This window comes from Rhipicephalus microplus, unplaced genomic scaffold (genome assembly GCF_043290135.1).
Source record: "Rhipicephalus microplus isolate Deutch F79 unplaced genomic scaffold, USDA_Rmic scaffold_91, whole genome shotgun sequence".
NCBI classification, from domain to species: domain Eukaryota; kingdom Metazoa; phylum Arthropoda; class Arachnida; order Ixodida; family Ixodidae; genus Rhipicephalus; species Rhipicephalus microplus.
In genome coordinates, this window is record NW_027464663.1 from 693,108 (window position 1) to 710,501 (window position 17,394).

The 17,394-nt window shown below is 52.0% G+C and overlaps 5 non-coding genes across 5 annotated transcripts; all 5 read left to right on the forward strand.

Moving 5' to 3' along the window:
* The first annotated feature begins 5,129 nt into the window (after window positions 1–5,129).
* On the forward strand, window positions 5,130–5,203 carry TRNAK-UUU (transfer RNA lysine (anticodon UUU)). Its single transcript has one exon. It is a non-coding gene; the product is annotated as a tRNA-Lys (tRNA).
* Window positions 5,204–7,343: 2,140 nt separating this feature from the next.
* On the forward strand, window positions 7,344–7,416 carry TRNAN-GUU (transfer RNA asparagine (anticodon GUU)). The gene has a single exon. It is a non-coding gene; the product is annotated as a tRNA-Asn (tRNA).
* Window positions 7,417–8,520: 1,104 nt separating this feature from the next.
* Window positions 8,521–8,594, forward strand: TRNAK-UUU (transfer RNA lysine (anticodon UUU)). Its single transcript has one exon. It is a non-coding gene; the product is annotated as a tRNA-Lys (tRNA).
* Window positions 8,595–10,733: 2,139 nt separating this feature from the next.
* Window positions 10,734–10,806, forward strand: TRNAN-GUU (transfer RNA asparagine (anticodon GUU)). Its single transcript has one exon. It is a non-coding gene; the product is annotated as a tRNA-Asn (tRNA).
* A 1,104-nt stretch (window positions 10,807–11,910) lies between these two features.
* Window positions 11,911–11,984, forward strand: TRNAK-UUU (transfer RNA lysine (anticodon UUU)). The gene has a single exon. It is a non-coding gene; the product is annotated as a tRNA-Lys (tRNA).
* The last annotated feature ends 5,410 nt before the right edge of the window (window positions 11,985–17,394 follow it).

A 17,394-nucleotide genomic window follows, 5' to 3' on the forward strand; every position in this document is an offset into this window, starting at 1 on the left:
GTGAACCAATATGATAGCGTAATGTTTTCGGCACACTGAATTCGTTTTGGCCAAGCTGTTATGTAGTTGTTGCTTTAGCGAAAGAGCTACAGCATTGCGCTGGCACGACCGCCCTCTACATTGCGCGAAAAGCATCCCAATACTCAATCAAATAAACTAGGCGGGCGAATCTATGGAATGAGCCTAGAAGCGTCATAAAGCGTGAGCAGATGTCGCCCTTTAGAACGAGCGCGAAACGGATATTAAACTTGGCAGACCCCGCCGGTAAACTGTTGCTGCTCCCCAGTCCACTTGTTTTTTTTTCTTGAAGTTGTGAATTGTAAAAAAATAGCACTAGTGCCATTAACACAGTGGCAATCGTTACAGGCCGCAGTTGCCTGTGTTTATTAAATGTGCAATTTTTAGTAGCAGGTGTATATCTTGTCTATGTTGTGTACTCGACAAACATAAGTTGAACCGTACGTTAGTATGCCAACTAAGTATTCAACACACCATCAACGTCATGTTGGTGTGGCGCAGTCGTTAGTGTCTTCGAATCAAAATCCACAGGTTGCACGTTCGATCACCCGGGGCGCCTTGTTTTTTTTTACAGGACAGGTGTTTTTTAAACCGTTTCTATGGAATTCTTTTTTATTTTTTGTGGCAGCTCGTCACGGTGATTCTGACGTCATTTCGCGCTGAAGCGTTGACGGCACTGCAGCACCCACCATACGCACCATGCACATTGGTGGGCGTTTTCCACCATTCACCCACTACATTAATCCACTATAATGGTGGGTGGTTGTTTCCACCATGCCCACCATACGTTTTTTCTCGATAGGGTACTGTCTCCGTTGCGCAAATGCCTAGCGCGATAGGCTGTTAACCGAAAGGTTGGAATTTCGAGCCCTCCCGGGAGTGGTGTGTTGCCTTTTTCTTTGCGCTGATAGCTCTGAAGAAATGTTCTGACGGTGGTGAGAGTGGAGCACGACAGTCTCCGTGGCGCTATTGCCTAGCGCGTTCGGCCGTTAACCGAAAGGCTGGAGGTTCGAGCCCACCCGGTGGTGGTGCGGCGCTTTTTTTTCTTTGGGCTGATAGCTATGAAGAAATGTTCTGACGGTGGTGAGAGCGGAGCATGACTTTCTCCGTGGCGCAATTGGCTAGCGTGATCGGCTGTTAACCGAAAGGTTGGAGGTTCGAGCCCACCCGGTGGTGGTGTGGCGCTTTTTTCTTCTTTGCGCTGATAGCTTTGAAGAAATGTTCTGACGGTGGTGAGAGTGCAGCAAAAATGTCTCCGTGAAGCAATTGGCTAGCGCGTTCGGCTGTTAACCGAAAGTTTGGAGATTCGAGCCCTCCCGGTAGATGTGTGTTGCTTTTTTTTCTTTGCGCTGATGGCTTTGGAGAAATGTTCTGATGGCGGTGAGAGTGCAGCACGAACTTCCAATCACAGGTAATGTTATTAGGTTCCTTCTGTTCAAAAAGAGTCTGACTGATAATACTCCTTACGACTTGTTTGTCTTGTTGGGACTGTATTCATTATGGAAAAGTCGCACGATTGATAGGCATGCCGAGCAACCATGGTCGACTAGATCTGTCTTCCGAGAAGCAGCTGCTCAAGTGCGCAGTGTTGTCGACACTTTTGACCCTGTTCCGGAGTCACCTCTCCTTCTTGACGCTTTTGCGTGTTTTCCGGACTTCTGGTGAAGTATGCTCTGTGTACATTACTGTTGATAATTTCATTCATTCAAGAAAAAAAAAAGTCTCCGTGGCGCAATATTCTAGCGCGTTCGTATGGTAATCGAAAGGTTGGAGGTTCCAGCCCTTCCGGGAGCAGTGTGTCGCTTTTTTTATTGCGCTGATAGCTTTGGAGAAATGTACAGACGGTGGTGAGAGCGCTGCACTATTGTCTTCGTGGCACATTTGGCTAGCACGTTCGACTGTTAACCGAAAGGCTGGAGGTTCGAGCCCTCCCGGGAGCGGTGTGTCGCTTTTTTCTTCTTGGCGCTGAAAGCTTTGGAGAAATGTTCTGACGGTGGTGAAAGTTGAGCACGACTATCTCCGTTGCGCCATTGGCTAGCATGATGGGCTGTTAACCGAAAGGTTGGAGTTCGAGCCCACCCGTGGCCGGTGTGTCGCTTTTTTTGCTTTGCGCTGATGGCGTTGAAGATATGTTCTGATGGTGGTGAGAGTCAAGCACGACTGTCTCCGTGGCGCAATTGGCTAGCGCGATCGGCTGTTAACCGAAAGGTTGGAGTTTCGAGCCCACCCGTGGACGGTGTGTCGCTTTTTTTGCTTTGCGCTGATGGCGTTGAAGATATGTTCTGATGGTGGTGAGAGTATTGCAGGACTGTCTCCGTAGCGCAATTGGCTAGCGCGATTGGCTGTTAACCAAAAGGTTGGAGGTTTGAGCCCACCAGGGGACGGTGTGTCGCTTTTTTCTTTGCGCTGATAGCTTTGAAGATATGTTCTGATGGTGGTGAGAGCGGAGAACGACTGTCTCCGTGGCTGTCGCAATTGTCTAGCGCGATCGGCTGTTGACCGAGAGGTTGGAGGTTCGAGCCCTCCCGGGAGTGGTGTGTTGCTTTTTTCTTTGCGCTGATAGCTTTGAAGATATGTTCTGATGGTGGTGAGAGTGGACCACGACTGTCTCCGTGGCGCAATTGGCTAGCGCGTTGGGCTGTTAACCGAAAGGTTGGAGGTTCGAGCCCACCCGGTTGTGGTGCTGCGCTTTTTTTCCTTTGGGCTGATAGCTCTGAGGAAATGTTCTGACGGTGGTGAAAGTGTAGCGCGACTGTCTCCGTGTCGCAATTGGCTAGCGCGATCGGCTTTTAACTGAAAGGTTGGAGGTTCGAGCCCTCCCGAGAGTGGTGTGTTGCTCTTTTTTCTTTGGGCTGATAGCTTTGAAGATATGTTCTGATGGTGGTGAGAGTAGAGCAGGACTGTCTCCGTGGCGCAACTGGCTAGCGCGACCGGCTGTTAACCGAAAGGTTGGAGGTTCGAGCCCACCCGGTGGTGCTGCGGCGCTTTTTTTTCTGTGGGCTGATAGCTTTGAAGTTATGTTCTCATGGTGGTGAGAGTGGAAAAGGACTGTCTCCGTGGCGCATTTGGCTAGCGCAATCGGCTGTTAACCGAAAGGTTGGAGGTTCGTGCCCTCCCGGAAGTGGTGTGTTGCTTTTTTCTTTGCGCTGATAGCTTTAAAGTTATGTTCTGACAGTGGTGAGAATGGAGCACGACAGTCTCCGTGGCGCATTTGGCTAGCGCGTTCGGCTGTTAATCGAAATGTTGGAGGTTCGAGCCCTCCCGAGAGTGGTGTGTCGCTTTTTTTTTCTTTGCGCTGATAGCTTTCAAGAAATGTTCTGACGGTGGTGAGAGTGGAGCACGACTGTCTCCGTGGCGCAATTGGCTAGCGCGTTCGTATGGTAATTGAAAGGTTGGAGGTTCGAGCCCTTCCGGGAGCAGTGTGTCGCTTTTTTTATTGCGCTGATAGCTTTTGAGAAATGTACAGACGGTGGTGAGAGCGCTGAACTACTGTCTTCGTGGCACATTTGGCTAGCGCGTTCGACTGTTAACCGAAAGGCTGGAGGTTCGAGCCCTCCCAGGAGCGGTGTGTCGCTTTTTTCTTCTTGGCGCTGAAAGCTTTGGAGAAATGTTCTGACGGTGGTGAAAGTGGAGCACGACTATCTCCGTTGCGCCATTGGCTAGCGCGATGGGCTGTTAACCGAAAGGTTGGAGTTTCGAGCCCACCCGTGGACGGTGTGTCGCTTTTTTTTGCTTTGCGCTGATGGCGTTGAAGATATGTTCTGATGGTGGTGAGAGTGAAGCACGACTGTCTCCGTGGCGCAATTGGCTAGCGCGATCAGCTGTTAACCGAAAGTTTGGAGGTTCGAGCCCACCCGGGGGCGGTACGGCGCTTTTTTTTTTCTTTGGGCTGATAGCTTTGAAGATATGTTTGATGGTGGTGAGAGTGGTGCAGGACTGTCTCCGTAGCGCAATTGGCTAGCGCGATTGGCTGTTAACCAAAAGGTTGGAGGTTTGAGCCCACCAGGGGACGGTGTGTCGCTTTTTTCTTTGCGCTGATAGCTTTGAAGATATGTTCTTATGGTGGTGAGAGCGGAGAACGACTGTCTCCGCTGCGCAATTGGCTAGCGCGATCGGCTGTTAACCAAAAGGTTTGAGTTCCGAGCCCTCCCGGGAGTGGTGTGATGCTCTTTTCTTTGTGCTGATAGATTTGGAGAAATGTTCTGACGTTGGTGAGATTGGAGCACGACTGTCCCCGTGGCGCAATTGGCTAGCACGTTCGGCTGTTAACCGAAAATTTGGAGGTTCGAGCCCTCCCGGGAGTGGTGTGTTGCTCTTTCTTTGCGCTGATAGCTTTGAAGATATGTTCTGATGGTGGTGAGAGTGGAGCACGACTGTCTCCGGGGCGCAATCGGCTAGCGTGAATGGCTGTTAACCGAAAGGTTGGAGGTTCGCGCCCACCCGGTGGTGGTGCGGCGCTTTTTTTTCTTTGGGCTGATAGTCTGAAGAAATGTTCTGACGGTGGTGAGAGAGGAGCACGACTGTCTCCGTGGCGCTATTGGCCATCGCGATGGGCTGTTAACCGAAAGGTTGGAGGTTCGAGCCCACCCGGTGGTGGTGCGGCGCTTTTTTTCTTTTGGCCTGATAGCTCTGAAGCAATGTTCTGATGGTGTTGAGAGTGGAGCACGACTGTCTCTGTGGCGCAATTGGCTAGCGCGATCGGCTGTTAACTGAAAGGTTGGAGGTTCGAGCCCTCCCGGGAGTGGTTTGTTGCTTTTTTTCTTTGGGCTGATAGCTTTGAAGATATGTTCTCAAGGTGGTGAGAGTGGAGCAGGACTGTCTCCGTGGCGCAATTGGCTAGCGCGATCAGCTGTTAACCAAAAGGTTGGAGGTTCGAGCCCACCCGGTGGTGGTGCGGCGCTTTTTTTTCTTTGGGCTCATAGATTTGAAGATATGTTCTGATGGTGGTGAGAGTGGAGCAGGACTGTCTCCGTGGCGCAATTGGCTAGCGCGATCGGCTGTTAACCGAAAGGTTGGAGGTTCGTGCCCTCCCGGAAGTGGTGTGTTGCTTTTTTATTTGCGCTGATAGCTTTACAGTTATGTTCTGACAGTGGTGAGAATGGAGCACGACTGTCTCCGTGGCGCATTTGGCTAGCGCGTTCGGCTTTTAACCGAAAGTTTGGAGGTTCGAGCCCTCCCGGAAGCGGTGTGTCACTTTTTTTATCTTTGCGCCGATAGCTTTGGAGAAATGTTTTCACGGTGGTGAGAGTTGCGCATGACTGTCTCCGCTGCGCAATTGGCTAGCGCGATCGGCTGTTAACCAAAAGGTTGGAGTTCCGAGCCCTCCCGGGAGTGGTGTGATGCTCTTTTCTTTGTGCTGATAGCTTTGGAGAAATGTTCTGACGTTGGTGAGATTGGAGCACGACTGTCTCCGTGGCGCAATTGGCTACCACGTTCGGCTGTTAACCGAAAATTTGGAGGTTCGAGCCCTCCAGGGAGTGGTGTGTTGCTTTTTCTTTGCGCTGATAGCTTTGAAGATATGTTCTGATGGTGGTGGGAGTGGAGCACGAATATCTCCGTGGCGCAATCGGCTAGCGTGATCGGCTGTTAACCGAAAGGTTGGAGGTTCGAGTCCACCAGGTGGTGGTGCGGCGCTTTTTTTTTCTTTGGGCTGATAGCTTTGAAGATATGTTCTGATGGGGGTAAGAGTGGAGCAGGACTGTCTCCGTGGCGCATTTGGCTAGCGCAATCGGCTGTTAACCGAAAGGTTGGAGGTTCGTGCCCTCCCGGAAGTGGTGTGTTGCTTTTTTCTTTGCGCTGATAGCTTTAAAGTTATGTTCTGACAGTGGTGAGAATGGAGCACGACAGTCTCCGTGGCGCATTTGGCTAGCGCGTTCGGCTGTTAATCGAAATGTTGGAGGTTCGAGCCCTCCCGGGAGTGGTGTGTCGCTTTTTTTTTTTGCGCTGATAGCTGTCAAGAAATGTTCTGACGGTGGTGAGAGTGGAGCACGACTGTCTCCGTGGCGCAATTGGCTAGCGCGTTCGTATGGTAATTGAAAGGTTGGAGGTTCTAGCCCTTCCGGGAGCAGTGTGTCGCTTTTTTTATTGCGCTGATAGCTTTTGAGAAATGTACAGACGGTGGTGAGAGCGCTGAACTACTGTCTTCGTGGCACATTTGGCTAGCGCGTTCGACTGTTAACCGAAAGGCTGGAGGTTCGAGCCCTCCCAGGAGCGGTGTGTCGCTTTTTTCTTCTTGGCGCTGAAAGCTTTGGAGAAATGTTCTGACGGTGGTGAAAGTGGAGCACGACTATCTCCGTTGCGCCATTGGCTAGCGCGATGGGCTGTTAACCGAAAGGTTGGAGTTTCGAGCCCACCCGTGGACGGTGTGTCGCTTTTTTTTGCTTTGCGCTGATGGCGTTGAAGATATGTTCTGATGGTGGTGAGAGTGAAGCACGACTGTCTCCGTGGCGCAATTGGCTAGCGCGATCGGCTGTTAACCGAAAGGTTGGAGTTTCCAGTCCACCCGTGGACGGTGTGTCGCTTTTTTTGCTTTGCGCTGATGGCGTTGAAAATATGTTCTGATGGTGGTGAGAGTGAAGCACGACTGTCTCCGTGGCGCAATTGGCTAGCGCGATCGGCTGTTAACCGAAAGTTTGGAGGTTCGAGCCCACCCGGGGGCGGTACGGCGCTTTTTTTTTCTTTGGGCTGATAGCTTTGAAGATATGTTTGATGGTGGTGAGAGTGGTGCAGGACTGTCTCCGTAGCGCAATTGGCTAGCGCGATTGGCTGTTAACCAAAAGGTTGGAGGTTTGAGCCCACCAGGGGACGGTGTGTCGCTTTTTTCTTTGCGCTGATAGCTTTGAAGATATGTTCTTATGGTGGTGAGAGCGGAGAACGACTGTCTCCGTGGCTGTCGCAATTGGCTAGCGCGATCGGCTGTTGACCGAGAGGTTGGAGGTTCGAGCCCTCCCGGGAGTGGTGTGTTGCTTTTTTCTTTGCGCTGATAGCTTTGAAGGTATGTTCTGATGGTTGTGAGAGTGGACCACGACTGTCTCCGTGGCGCAATTGGCTAGCGCGTTGGGCTGTTAACCGAAAGCTTGGAGGTTCTAGCCCACCCGGTTGTGGTGCTGCGCTTTTTTTCCTTTGGGCTGATAGCTCTGAGGAAATGTTCTGACGGTGGTGAAAGTGTAGCGCGACTGTCTCCGTGTCGCAATTGGCTAGCGCGATCGGCTTTTAACTGAAAGGTTGGAGGTTCGAGCCCTCCCGAGAGTGGTGTGTTGCTCTTTTTTCTTTGGGCTGATAGCTTTGAAGATATGTTCTGATGGTGGTGAGAGTAGAGCAGGACTGTCTCCGTGGCGCAACTGGCTAGCGCGTTCGGCTGTTAACCGAAATTTGGAGGTTCGAGCCCTCCCGGAAGCAATGTGTCAGTTTTTTTTATCTTTGCGCTGATAGCTTTGGAGAAATGTTTTCACGGTGGTGAGAGTTGCGCATGACTGTCTCCGCTGCGCAATTGGCTAGCGCGATCGGCTGTTAACCAAAAGGTTTGAGTTCCGAGCCCTCCCGGGAGTGGTGTGATGCTCTTTTCTTTGTGCTGATAGATTTGGAGAAATGTTCTGACGTTGGTGAGATTGGAGCACGACTGTCCCCGTGGCGCAATTGGCTAGCACGTTCGGCTGTTAACCGAAAATTTGGAGGTTCGAGCCCTCCCGGGAGTGGTGTGTTGCTCTTTCTTTGCGCTGATAGCTTTGAAGATATGTTCTGATGGTGGTGAGAGTGGAGCACGACTGTCTCCGGGGCGCAATCGGCTAGCGTGAACGGCTGTTAAACGAAAGGTTGGAGGTTCGCGCCCACCCGGTGGTGGTGCGGCGCTTTTTTTTTCTTTGGGCTGATAGTCTGAAGAAATGTTCTGACGGTGGTGAGAGAGGAGCACGACTGTCTCCGTGGCGCTATTGGCTAGCGCGATGGGCTGTTAACCGAAAGGTTGGAGGTTCGAGCCCACCCGGTGGTGGTGCGGCGCTTTTTTTCTTTTGGCCTGATAGCTCTGAAGAAATGTTCTGATGGTGTTGAGAGTGGAGCACGACTGTCTCTGTGGCGCAATTGGCTAGCGCGACCGGCTGTTAACTGAAAGGTTGGAGGTTCGAGCCCTCCCGGGAGTGGTTTGTTGCTTTTTTTCTTTGGGCTGATAGCTTTGAAGATATGTTCTCAAGGTGGTGAGAGTGGAGCAGGACTGTCTCCGTGGCGCAATTGGCTAGCGCGATCAGCTGTTAACCAAAAGGTTGGAAGTTCGAGCCCACCCGGTGGTGGTGCGGCGCTTTTTTTTCTTTGGGCTCATAGATTTGAAGATATGTTCTGATGGTGGTGAGAGTGGAGCAGGACTGTCTCCGTGGCGCAATTGGCTAGCGCGATCGGCTGTTAACCGAAAGGTTGGAGGTTCGTGCCCTCCCGGAAGTGGTGTGTTGCTTTTTTATTTGCGCTGATAGCTTTACAGTTATGTTCTGACAGTGGTGAGAATGGAGCACGACTGTCTCCGTGGCGCATTTGGCTAGCGCGTTCGGCTTTTAACCGAAAGTTTGGAGGTTCGAGCCCTCCCGGAAGCGGTGTGTCACTTTTTTTATCTTTGCGCCGATAGCTTTGGAGAAATGTTTTCACGGTGGTGAGAGTTGCGCATGACTGTCTCCGCTGCGCAATTGGCTAGCGCGATCGGCTGTTAACCAAAAGGTTGGAGTTCCGAGCCCTCCCGGGAGTGGTGTGATGCTCTTTTCTTTGTGCTGATAGCTTTGGAGAAATGTTCTGACGTTGGTGAGATTGGAGCACGACTGTCTCCGTGGCGCAATTGGCTACCACGTTCGGCTGTTAACCGAAAATTTGGAGGTTCGAGCCCTCCAGGGAGTGGTGTGTTGCTTTTTCTTTGCGCTGATAGCTTTGAAGATATGTTCTGATGGTGGTGGGAGTGGAGCACGAATATCTCCGTGGCGCAATCGGCTAGCGTGATCGGCTGTTAACCGAAAGGTTGGAGGTTCGAGTCCACCCGGTGGTGGTGCGGCGCTTTTTTTTTCTTTGGGCTGATAGCTTTGAAGATATGTTCTGATGGGGGTAAGAGTGGAGCAGGACTGTCTCCGTGGCGCATTTGGCTAGCGCAATCGGCTGTTAACCGAAAGGTTGGAGGTTCGTGCCCTCCCGGAAGTGGTGTGTTGCTTTTTTCTTTGCGCTGATAGCTTTAAAGTTATGTTCTGACAGTGGTGAGAATGGAGCACGACAGTCTCCGTGGCGCATTTGGCTAGCGCGTTCGGCTGTTAATCGAAATGTTGGAGGTTCGAGCCCTCCCGGGAGTGGTGTGTCGCTTTTTTTTTTGCGCTGATAGCTGTCAAGAAATGTTCTGACGGTGGTGAGAGTGGAGCACGACTGTCTCCGTGGCGCAATTGGCTAGCGCGTTCGTATGGTAATTGAAAGGTTGGAGGTTCGAGCCCTTCCGGGAGCAGTGTGTCGCTTTTTTTATTGCGCTGATAGCTTTTGAGAAATGTACAGACGGTGGTGAGAGCGCTGAACTACTGTCTTCGTGGCACATTTGGCTAGCGCGTTCGACTGTTAACCGAAAGGCTGGAGGTTCGAGCCCTCCCAGGAGCGGTGTGTCGCTTTTTTCTTCTTGGCGCTGAAAGCTTTGGAGAAATGTTCTGACGGTGGTGAAAGTGGAGCACGACTATCTCCGTTGCGCCATTGGCTAGCGCGATGGGCTGTTAACCGAAAGGTTGGAGATTCGAGCCCACCCGTGGACGGTGTGTCGCTTTTTTTTGCTTTGCGCTGATGGCGTTGAAGATATGTTCTGATGGTGGTGAGAGTGAAGCACGACTGTCTCCGTGGCGCAATTGGCTAGCGCGATCGGCTGTTAACCGAAAGGTTGGAGTTTCCAGTCCACCCGTGGACGGTGTGTCGCTTTTTTTGCTTTGCGCTGATGGCGTTGAAAATATGTTCTGATGGTGGTGAGAGTGAAGCACGACTGTCTCCGTGGCGCAATTGGCTAGCGCGATCGGCTGTTAACCGAAAGTTTGGAGGTTCGAGCCCACCCGGGGGCGGTACGGCGCTTTTTTTTTCTTTGGGCTGATAGCTTTGAAGATATGTTTGATGGTGGTGAGAGTGGTGCAGGACTGTCTCCGTAGCGCAATTGGCTAGCGCGATTGGCTGTTAACCAAAAGGTTGGAGGTTTGAGCCCACCAGGGGACGGTGTGTCGCTTTTTTCTTTGCGCTGATAGCTTTGAAGATATGTTCTTATGGTGGTGAGAGCGGAGAACGACTGTCTCCGTGGCTGTCGCAATTGGCTAGCGCGATCGGCTGTTGACCGAGAGGTTGGAGGTTCGAGCCCTCCCGGGAGTGGTGTGTTGCTTTTTTCTTTGCGCTGATAGCTTTGAAGGTATGTTCTGATGGTTGTGAGAGTGGACCACGACTGTCTCCGTGGCGCAATTGGCTAGCGCGTTGGGCTGTTAACCGAAAGCTTGGAGGTTCTAGCCCACCCGGTTGTGGTGCTGCGCTTTTTTTCCTTTGGGCTGATAGCTCTGAGGAAATGTTCTGACGGTGGTGAAAGTGTAGCGCGACTGTCTCCGTGTCGCAATTGGCTAGCGCGATCGGCTTTTAACTGAAAGGTTGGAGGTTCGAGCCCTCCCGAGAGTGGTGTGTTGCTCTTTTTTCTTTGGGCTGATAGCTTTGAAGATATGTTCTGATGGTGGTGAGAGTAGAGCAGGACTGTCTCCGTGGCGCAACTGGCTAGCGCGTTCGGCTGTTAACCGAAATTTGGAGGTTCGAGCCCTCCCGGAAGCAATGTGTCAGTTTTTTTTATCTTTGCGCTGATAGCTTTGGAGAAATGTTTTCACGGTGGTGAGAGTTGCGCATGACTGTCTCCGCTGCGCAATTGGCTAGCGCGATCGGCTGTTAACCAAAAGGTTTGAGTTCCGAGCCCTCCCGGGAGTGGTGTGATGCTCTTTTCTTTGTACTGATAGATTTGGAGAAATGTTCTGACGTTGGTGAGATTGGAGCACGACTGTCCCCGTGGCGCAATTGGCTAGCACGTTCGGCTGTTAACCGAAAATTTGGAGGTTCGAGCCCTCCCGGGAGTGGTGTGTTGCTCTTTCTTTGCGCTGATAGCTTTGAAGATATGTTCTGATGGTGGTGAGAGTGGAGCACGACTGTCTCCGGGGCGCAATCGGCTAGCGTGAACGGCTGTTAAACGAAAGGTTGGAGGTTCGCGCCCACCCGGTGGTGGTGCGGCGCTTTTTTTTTCTTTGGGCTGATAGTCTGAAGAAATGTTCTGACGGTGGTGAGAGAGGAGCACGACTGTCTCCGTGGCGCTATTGGCTAGCGCGATGGGCTGTTAACCGAAAGGTTGGAGGTTCGAGCCCACCCGGTGGTGGTGCGGCGCTTTTTTTCTTTTGGCCTGATAGCTCTGAAGAAATGTTCTGATGGTGTTGAGAGTGGAGCACGACTGTCTCTGTGGCGCAATTGGCTAGCGCGATCGGCTGTTAACTGAAAGGTTGGAGGTTCGAGCCCTCCCGGGAGTGGTTTGTTGCTTTTTTTCTTTGGGCTGATAGCTTTGAAGATATGTTCTCAAGGTGGTGAGAGTGGAGCAGGACTGTCTCCGTGGCGCAATTGGCTAGCGCGATCAGCTGTTAACCAAAAGGTTGGAAGTTCGAGCCCACCCGGTGGTGGTGCGGCGCTTTTTTTTCTTTGGGCTCATAGATTTGAAGATATGTTCTGATGGTGGTGAGAGTGGAGCAGGACTGTCTCCGTGGCGCAATTGGCTAGCGCGATCGGCTGTTAACCGAAAGGTTGGAGGTTCGTGCCCTCCCGGAAGTGGTGTGTTGCTTTTTTATTTGCGCTGATAGCTTTACAGTTATGTTCTGACAGTGGTGAGAATGGAGCACGACTGTCTCCGTGGCGCATTTGGCTAGCGCGTTCGGCTTTTAACCGAAAGTTTGGAGGTTCGAGCCCTCCCGGAAGCGGTGTGTCACTTTTTTTATCTTTGCGCCGATAGCTTTGGAGAAATGTTTTCACGGTGGTGAGAGTTGCGCATGACTGTCTCCGCTGCGCAATTGGCTAGCGCGATCGGCTGTTAACCAAAAGGTTGGAGTTCCGAGCCCTCCCGGGAGTGGTGTGATGCTCTTTTCTTTGTGCTGATAGCTTTGGAGAAATGTTCTGACGTTGGTGAGAATGGAGCACGACTGTCTCCGTGGCGCAATTGGCTACCACGTTCGGCTGTTAACCGAAAATTTGGAGGTTCGAGCCCTCCCGGGAGTGGTGTGTTGCTTTTTCTTTGCGCTGATAGCTTTGAAGATATGTTCTGATGGTGGTGGGAGTGGAGCACGAATATCTCCGTGGCGCAATCGGCTAGCGTGATCGGCTGTTAACCGAAAGGTTGGAGGTTCGAGCCCACCTGGTGGTGGTGCGGCGCTTTTTTTTCTTTGGGCTCATAGATTTGAAAATATGTTCTGACGGTGGTAAGAGTGAAGCATGACTGTCTCCGTGGTGCAATTGGCTAGCGCGATCGGCTGTTAACAGAAAGGTTGGAGGTAAGAGCCCACCCGGGGGTGGTGCGGCGCGTTTTTTTCTTTGGGCTTATAGCTTTGAAGATATGTTTGATGGTGTTGAGAGTGGTGCAGAAATGTCTCCGTAGCGCAATTGGCTAGCGCGATTGGCTGCTAACCGAAAGGTTGGAGGTTTCAGCCCACCAGGGGACGGTGTGTCGCATTTTTCTTTGCGCTGATAGCTTTGAAGATATGTTCTAATGGTGGTGAGAGGGGAGAACGACAGTCTCCGTGGCGCTATTGCCTAGCGCGTTCGGCCGTTAACCGAAAAGCTGGAGGTTCGAGCCCACCCGGTGGTGGTACGGCGCTTTTGTTTCTTTGGGCTGATAGCTCTGAAGAAATGTTCTGACGGTGGTGAGAGTAGAGCGCGACTTTCTCCGTGGCGCATTTGGCTAGCGCGATCGGCTGTTAACCGAAAGGTTGGAGGTTCGAGCCCACCCGGTGGTGGTGCGGCGCTTTTTTCTTCTTTGCGCTGATAGCTTTGAAGAAATGTTCTGACGGGGGTGAGAGTGCATCAAAAATGTCTCCGTGAAGCAATTGGCTAGCGCGTTCGGCTGTCAACCGAAAGGTTGGAGGTTCGAGCCCACCCGGTGGTGGTGCGGCGCTTTTTTTTCTTTGGGCTCATAGATTTGAAGATATGTTCCGACGGTGGTAAGAGTGAAGCATGACTGTCTCCGTGGTGCAATTGGCTAGCGCGATCGGCTGTTAACAGAAAGGTTGGAGGTTAGAGCCCACCCGGGAGTGGTGCGGCGCTTTTTTTTCTTTGGGCTTATAGCTTTGAAGATATGTTTGATGGTGGTGAGAGTGATGCAGGAATGTCTCCGTGGCGCAATTGGCTAGCGCGATTGGCTGTTAACCGAAAGGTTGGAGGTTTGAGCCCACCAGGGGACGGTGTGTCGCTTTTTTCTTTGCGCTGATAGCTTTGAAGATATTTTCTAATGGTGGTGAGAGGGGAGAACGACAGTCTCCGTGGCGCTATTGCCTAGCGCGTTCGGCCGTTAACCGAAAAACTGGAGGTTCGAGCCCACCTGGTGGTGGTGCGGCACTTTTGTTTCTTTGGGCTGATAGCTCTGAAGAAATGTTCTGACGGTGGTGAGAGTAGAGCACGACTTTCTCCGTGGCGCAATTGGCTAGCGCGATCAGCTGTTAACCGAAAGGTTGGAGGTTCGAGCCCACCCGGTGGTGGTGCGGCGCTTTTTTCTTCTTTGCGCTGATAGCTTTGAAGAAATGTTCTGACGGGGGTGAGAGTGCAGCAAAAATGTCTCCGTGAAGCAATTGGCTAGCGCGTTCGGCTGTTAACCGAAAGTTTGGAGATTCGAGCCCTCCCGGTAGATGTGTGTTGCTTTTTTTTGCGCTGATGGCTTTGGAGAAATGTTCTGATGGTGGTGAGAGTGCAGCACGAACTTCCAATCACAGGTAATTTTATTAGGTTCCTTCCGTTCAAAAAGAGTCTGACTGATAATACTCCTTACGACTTGTTTATGTTGTTGGGACTGTATTCATTATGGAAAAGTCGCATGATTGATAGACATGCCGAGCCACCATGGTCGACTAGGTCTGTCTTCCGAGAAGCAGCTGCTCAAGTGCGCAGTGTTGTCGACACTTTTGACCCTGTTCCGGAGTCACTTCTCGTTCTTGACGCTTTTGCGTGTTTTCCGGACTTCTGGTGAAGTATGCTCTTTGTACATTACTGTTGATAATTTCATTCATTTAAGAAAAAAAAAAGTCTCCGTGGCGCAATATTCTAGCGCGATCGGCTGTTAATCGAAACGTTGGAGGTTCGAGCCCTCCCGGGAGTGGTGTGTCGCTTTTTTTTTCTTTGAGCTGATAGCTTTCAAGAAATGTTCTGACGGTGGTGAGAGTGGAGCACGACTGTCTCCGTGGCGCAATTGGCTAGCGCGTTCGTATGGTAATCGAAAGGTTGGAGGTTCCAGCCCTTCCGTGAGCAGTGTGTCGCTTTTTTTATTGCGCTCATAGCTTTGGAGAAATGTACAGACGGTGGTGAGAGCACTGCACTACTGTCTTCGTGGCACATTTGGCTAGCGCGTTCGACTGTTAACCGAAAGGCTTGAGGTTCGAGCCCTCCCAGGAGCGGTGTGTCGCTTTTTTCTTCTTGGCGCTGAAAGCTTTGGAGAAATGTTCTGACGGTGGTGAAAGTGGAGCACGACTATCTCCGTTGCGCCATTGGTTAGCGCGATGGGCTGTTAACCGTAAGGTTGGAGGTTCGAGCCCACCCGGTGGTGGTGCGGCGCTTTTTTTCCTTTGGGCTAATAGCTCTGAAGAAATGTTCTGACGGTGTTGAGAGTGGAGCACGACTGTCTCCGTGGCGCAATTGGCTAGCGCGATCGGCTGTTAACTGAAAGGTTGGAGGTTCGAGCCCTCCCGAGAGTGGTTTGTTGCTTTTTTTCTTTGGGCTGATAGCTTTGAAGCTATGTTCTGATGGTGGTGAGAGTGGAGCAGGACTGTCTCCGAGGCGCAATTGACTAGAGCGATCAGCTGTAAACCAAAAGATTGCAGGTTCGAGCCCACCCGGTGGTGGTGCGGCGCTTTTTTTTCTTTGGGCTCATAGCTTTGAAGATATGTTCTGATGATGGTGAGAGTGGAGCAGGACTGTCTCCGTGGCGCAATTGGCTAGCGCGATCGGCTGTTAACCGAAAGGTTGGAGTTTCGAGCCCGCCCGTGGACGGTGTGTCGCTTTTTTTGCATTGCGCTGATGGCGTTGAAGATATGTTCTGATGGTGGTGAGAGTGAAGCACGACTGTCTCCGTGGCGCAATTGGCTAGCGCGATCGGCTGTTAACCGAAAGTTTGGAGGTTCGAGCCCACCCGGGGGTGGTGCGGCGCTTTTTTTTTCTTTGGGCTGATAGTCTGAAGAAATGTTCTGATGGTGGTGAGAGTGGAGCACGACTGTCTCCGTGGCGCAATCGGCTAGCGTGATCGGCTGTTAACCGAAAGTTTGGAGGTTCTAGCCCACCCGGTGGTGGTGCGGCGCTTTTTTTCTTTGGGCTGATCGTCTGAAGAACTGTTCAGACGGTGGTGAGAGAGGAGCACGACTGTCTCCGTGGCGCTATTGGCTAGCGCGATGGGCTGTTAACCGAAAGGTTGGAGGTTCGAGCCCACCCGGTAGTGGTGCGGTGCTTTTTTTCCTTTGGGCTGATAGCTCTGAAGAAATGTTCTGACGGTGGTGAGAGTGGACCAGGACTGTCTCCGTGGCGCAATTGGCTAGCGCGATCGGCTGTTAACCGAAAGGTTGGAGTTTCGAGCCCACCCGTGGACGGTGTGTCGCTTTTTTTTTGCTTTGCGCTGATGGCGTTGAAGATATGTTCTGACGGTGGTAAGAGTGAAGCACGACTGTCTCCGTGGCGCTATTGGCTAGCGCGATGGGCTGTTAACCGAAAGGTTGGAGGTTCGAGCCCACCCGGTGGTGTTGCGGCGCTTTTTTTCCTTTTGGCTGATACCTCTGAAGAAATGTTCTGACGGTCGTGAGAGTGGAGCACGACTGTCTCCGTGGCGCAATTGGCTAGCGCGATCGGCTGTTAACCGAAAGGTTGGAGGTTCGAGCCCGCCCGTGGACGGTGTGTCGCTTTTTTTGCTTTGCGCTGATGGCGTTGAAGATATGTTCTGATGGTGGTGAGAGTGAAGCACGACTGTCTCCGTGGCGCAATTGGCTAGCGCGATCGGCTGTTAACCGAAAGTTTGGAGGTTCGAGCCCACCCGGGGGTGGTGCGGCGCTTTTTTTTTCTTTGGGCTGATAGTCTGAAGAAATGTTCTGATGGTGGTGAGAGTGGAGCACGACTGTCTCCGTGGCGCAATCGGCTAGCGTGATCGGCTGTTAACCGAATGGTTGGAGGTTCGAGCCCACCCGGTGGTGCGGCGCTTTTTCTTCTTTGGGCTGATAGCTCTGAAGAAATGTCCGGCGGTGGTGAGAGTGGAGCACGACTGTCTCCGTGGCGCAATTGGCTAGCGCGATTGGCTGTTAACCGAAAGTTTGGAGGTTCTAGCCCACCCGGTGGTGGTGCGGCGCTTTTTTTCTTTGGGCTGATCGTCTGAAGAACTGTTCTGACGGTGGTGAGAGAGGAGCACGACTGTCTCCGTGGCGCTATTGGCTAGCGCGATGGGCTGTTAACCGAAAGGTTGGAGGTTCGAGCCCACCCGGTAGTGGTGCGGTGCTTTTTTTCCTTTGGGCTGATAGCTCTGAAGAAATGTTCTGACGGTGGTGAGAGTGGACCAGGACTGTCTCCGTGGCGCAATTGGCTAGCGCGATCGGCTGTTAACCGAAAGGTTGGAGTTTCGAGCCCACCCGTGGACGGTGTGTCGCTTTTTTTTTGCTTTGCGCTGATGGCGTTGAAGATATGTTCTGACGGTGGTAAGAGTGAGTGAGTGAGTGAGTATGAACTTTATTAAGGTCCTGAGAGGAAAGAAAGCGGTGCCGAAAGCCCCGCCATCAATCCGGCGGCTCCACCCAGGTCGGGACCGGTAGACAGAGTCTCTCGGCGACGGCCCGGGCCCTCTGGACAGCCTTGAGCTGGGCGATGAGCTCTGTGCTTCGAAGGGCGGAGTCCCAGGAGGACTGGTCAGAAAATTCTGTACCCACGTTGGCAGGGCACAACCAGAGCATGTGGTCGAAATTGTTATACTCGTTTCCACAGTGTGGACATGCAGTGGAAAAGTCCGGATTAATCCTGCTTAGTGTCGTTGGTGTGATGTATGTACGTGTCTGCAATTGTCTGTAAGTGATTGCTTGTGCTCTGTTCAGATCTCTGTGAGGAGGAGGAAAAGTTCGACGTTCTAATCTATGATGTGAGGTGAGTTCGTGATATGATACAAGT